The sequence below is a fragment of the Macrotis lagotis genome, chromosome X, assembly GCF_037893015.1.
Source record: "Macrotis lagotis isolate mMagLag1 chromosome X, bilby.v1.9.chrom.fasta, whole genome shotgun sequence".
NCBI lineage: Eukaryota > Metazoa > Chordata > Mammalia > Peramelemorphia > Peramelidae > Macrotis > Macrotis lagotis.
In genome coordinates, this window is record NC_133666.1 from 209,033,210 (window position 1) to 209,038,096 (window position 4,887).

Sequence of the window (4,887 nt, forward strand, 5' to 3'; positions counted from 1 at the left end):
AGAGCAAGGTAGCTGGGTTTGCAACCAAGAATAACTTACACAGCAGAGCTGATTATAATCCTAAATGAAAAAAGGACATATAGTGAATTAAAGGACTTTCAGGTATTTGTGACAAAAAGACCAGAAGTCAAAAAAAATTGGCATATAAACTCTAAGAGAAACACAACTAAATAATAAAAACCAATTAGAAGGAACACAATAGACTTTTTAATTCTATGGGAAAAAGTTATTGTACTCCTGAGAAAGTTATTCTTGATTGGGTAGTTAGAAAGAGTATGCATAAATAAAAGGCTTGTGTTGAGTATAATGGGATGATTCTAAAAAATTAATTGGGTGGAGAGGCAACCACCTCATATAAATGAAGTAAGACTGGTGGGGGTAGAGGTTTGGTGTAGTATAGATAAAGAAAAAGGAGGGTGGTGGGGAGACAATGAGGAAGGTAATCTCTAAAATACAGATTATAGGGATAGCTAGGTGGCACAGATTACTGTCCTGGAGTCAGGAGGACCTGAGTTCAAATTTGACCTCAGACACCTAATACTTAGCTATATGACTCTGGGCAAGTCACTTAAGCCCATTGCCTTGCAAAAGCCAAAAAAAAATTGATTAGGCAGGTAGTTATTAGAAGTAAACAAGACCTGTGAGGAAAAATAGGGTAAAGTGAGAGGATGAGAAGGATAATAGAAAAGAAAACAAAGGATGGAGGGAAATAAAAACTAGTAATTATAAATCTGAATTGGAATGGAATGAATTCATAAAATGGAAACATAGCAGACTGGATTAAAACTCAGTATCTGACAATATGTTTACAAGAAAAAAAATGAGAGATATACAGAGTTGAAATAAGGGGCTGGAATAGAAATTATTTTCCTTTTTAAAAAACAGGGATAGGTAGCAATCATGATTTCAGATAAAGTCAAAGCCAAAATAAATTTAATTAAGAGTTAACAAGATAACTACACTATAATAGGGTACCATAGAAAATGAAGTAATATGAATATAAAACCTATATAGTATCTAAAATTTTAAATGAAAAGTTAAATGAATTACAAATGGAAACAGAGGGGGAATTTAATTACCCCACACAGAATTAGTGAAATCTAAATAAAAAATAAATAAGAAAGATGTTAAGGAGGTAAATAATATCCTAGGTAAGCTACATATAACATATATTTGGAGAGATTTAAATATTAATAGGAATGATACACCTTTTTCCTCAGGGCTATATGATACCTTTATAAAAACTGAATATATATATTAGAGCAGAAAAATTTTAAACTTGGGAAAAATTTATTTTTTGGATAAAGGTCTATATCTTAAATACTACAAAGAACTTTGTCAAATGTATAAGATTATGACTTGTTTTCCAATTGATATATAGTCAAAAGATACAAACGTAGTTTTTCGATGAAGGAACCAAAGTTATTTATATTCATATAAAAAATGCTCTCAAGCACCACTAATTAGAGATATGCAAATTAACCCAAATTTGAGGTAACATTTTACACCTTTCAGATTAGCTAAAATGATAGAAGGGGAAAAGAAGAAATGTGGGAGAAGATGTAGAGAAATTGGGACAGTAATTCATTGTTGGTAGAACTGTGAAGTGAACAAATCATTTTGGAGTGCAAGCTGGAATTATAAACTTTATATACTTTTTGACTCAGAAATACCATCTGTGGGTCTCTTTATAAAAATGATTAAGAAGAAAGGAAAAGAACTTAATATGTTCTAAAATTTTTCCATTTGCCTTGAAAAAAGTAAAAAAAAATTTATAGCAGCTCTCTTTGTAAATGAAAAAGAACTAGAAATTGAAGGGGTGCTCATCAATTGAGGAATGGTTAAGTAAGGTTGTGTTATATGATTCTGATGGTTTGTTTCAGAAAAACATGAAAAGACTTGCATGAAATAATGAAGAGTGAAATGAGAACTAAGAAAATATACATAATAACAGCTATGTTGTTCTAAGAGCAATGACTATATGATTTTGAGTATTATGAATACTCAAATTAACTATAAAAGACCTATGAAGGAAGATGGTATCCCCAGCCAGAGAATGAATTGACAACTAGATGTATAGCATGGTTTTATATATCTATCTATCTATTTATCTATACTATGCATTTCTGTGTCTAATATTAGCCTTTTCTAGGGCAGGGAGGAAGGAAGTTAAAAAAAAAGTTTGTAGAGCAAAGAAGAAAAGAAAACTAGAGGAAAACAGAGGAAAGCAGTGTGTTTTGAAAATGATGTGTAGGAGGGGCGGCTAGGTGGCACAGTGGATAAAGCACCAGCCCTGGAGTCAGGAGTACCTGAGTTCAAATCTGGTCTCAGACACTTAATAATTACCTAGCTGTGTGGCCTTGGGCAAGCCACTTAACCCCATTTGCCTTGCAAAAACCTAAAAAAAAATGATGTGTAGGGCAGGCTAGGTGGCACAGTGGATAGAGTACCGGCCCTGGAGTCAGGAGTACCTGAGTTCAAATCTGACCTCAGATACTTAATAATTACCTAGTTGTGTGGCCTTGGGCAAGCCACTTAACCCCATTGCCTTACCAAAAAAAAAAAAACCTAAAAAAGAAAATGATGTGTAGCTTTATTATATAGTTTTCCAAAAAAAAAGCAGTGTGAAATGGAAATTCATTACTTTATGAACTCCTTTTTTTATGTTGTGCTTTGTACATGGAAATGATCTCTTTTTTTGTCTTTTTTATATCTAAATTCAAAATGAATAAAAATTTAGTAAAAATAAATTTTGAAGGAAAACTGTTCTGATATCCTATAACAGGACTATCCAACTTTAGGCTATCTTAGGACCACATTAAAATAAAATAATTAGTCGAGGGCTACACCTAGAATAAAAAATATGGCACACTAATATAATAGTTCACTTGTAGTCTTACCTTAGTTAGGTTTAGCAAATGCTACAAAAAGTCATGGTACTTTTAATTTCTTAGAAAGTAGGGGAACTTGCTTCATCAATATGAAAGGCAAAGGCACTAAGCAAGAAAACAAACACAAAACAACTACACAATGGTATAAAGGTAGGTACATGTACAGACAGAACACATCCCACAGATCGATTGAAAATTCCATTTGATTTGTTCCATCCATAATACTGCTTAAAAATACCAAAGAAAATTAATACCAATGAGATTATTTAGTAGTGATGGAATTTAAAAATATAATATGCATTCCATGCAAATTATTATTTTATTTTCTTGCTCATGAAAATTAAAATCCATAGACAGGTTGCATAAAATCATACTGCAGGCTGCATGCAGTCCTATAACCAGAGGGTAAAATGAAATTCAAAGAATTCACTGATCTAGGGGCGGCTAGGTGGCACAGTGGATAAAGCACCGGCCTTGGAGTCAGGAGTACCTGGGTTCAAATCTGGTCTCAGACACTTAATAATTACCTAGTTGTGTGGCCTTGGGCAAGCCACTTAACCCCATTTGCCTTGCAAAAACCTAAAAAAAAATTTTTTAAAAAGAAGACAACCAAATTACCAATATCAAAAATGAAAAGGGTTAATTCACCAACAATGAAGATAAAATTAAAGCAATTATTAGGAGTGATTTTTCCTAATAATATGCCAAAAAAAATCTAATGGTCTAAGTGAAATGGATGAATATTTACAAAATTAGAAATTGTCCAGAAGAACAGAAGAGGAAATAGAATATCTAAATAATTCAATTTTAGAAAAAGAAATTGAACAAGACATCACTGAAAAATCACCAGTTCCAGATGGAGTCACAATTAATTTTAATAAATATTTAAAGAAAATTAATTCCAATACTAAATAAAATATTTTGGGTAAATAGTCAAAGAAAATAGGCAAATTCTTTTTATGACACAAAATATGATGCTAATAATTAAACCAGGAAGAACAAAAAGAGAGAAAGAAAATTATAGACCAATTTCTCTAATGAATTGATGCAAAAATTTTAAAATACTAGCAAGATTACAGTGATATTTAAAACCCCATGACCAAATAGGATTTACACCAGGAATATAGGACTAAAAAAAACTATTAGCAAAATTGATTATATCAATAACAAAACCAACAGAAATCTTATGATTATCTTAATAGATGGATAATAGGGTTTTGATAAAATATAACACTCATTCTATTAAAAAACCACTAGAAAGCATAAAATAAATGGAGTTTTACTTAAAATAAGTGGCAATCTAAAATCAACAGCGAGCATTATCTACATTGGGGATAAAATATTAGCCTTCCCAAATGAGATCAAACTGGAGCAAGGATGCTAATTATCAGTATTATCTAGCACAACTCAGTCTTGTACCAGAAATGCTAAGCTACAGCAATGAGAAAAGAAAAAACAAATTGAAGGAACAAAAGAAAAAGTAATGAAGAAATAAAAGTATAATTCTTTTTTTATTTTTTAAATTTTATTTATTTTTTAATTTTACTACTTCCCCCCCTACTTCCCTCCATCTCGCTCCTCTCCCCCACCCCCCACAGAAGGCAGTCTGATAATCTATGAATTGTTTCCATGCTATACATTGATCCAAATTGAATGTGTTGAAGGAAAAATCATATCCTTAGGGAAAAAATAAAGAGAGAAAAATTACATAATAACATTTTTTTAAAAAAAATTAGAGATAATAGTCTTTGGTCTCCGTTCAAACTCCACAATTCTTTTTCTGGATACCGATGGTATTCTCCACCACAGATACCTTCAAATTGTCCCTGATTGTTGTACTGGTGAAATGAGCAAGTCTATTAAGGTTGAACAACACCCCCATGTTACTGTTATAGTGTACAATATTCTTCTGGTTCTGCTCATCTTGCTCAGCATCAGTTCACGACATGGTTATTTTTGAATGATATGGGCAAGTCACCTTAGCTCCCTTCCAGGG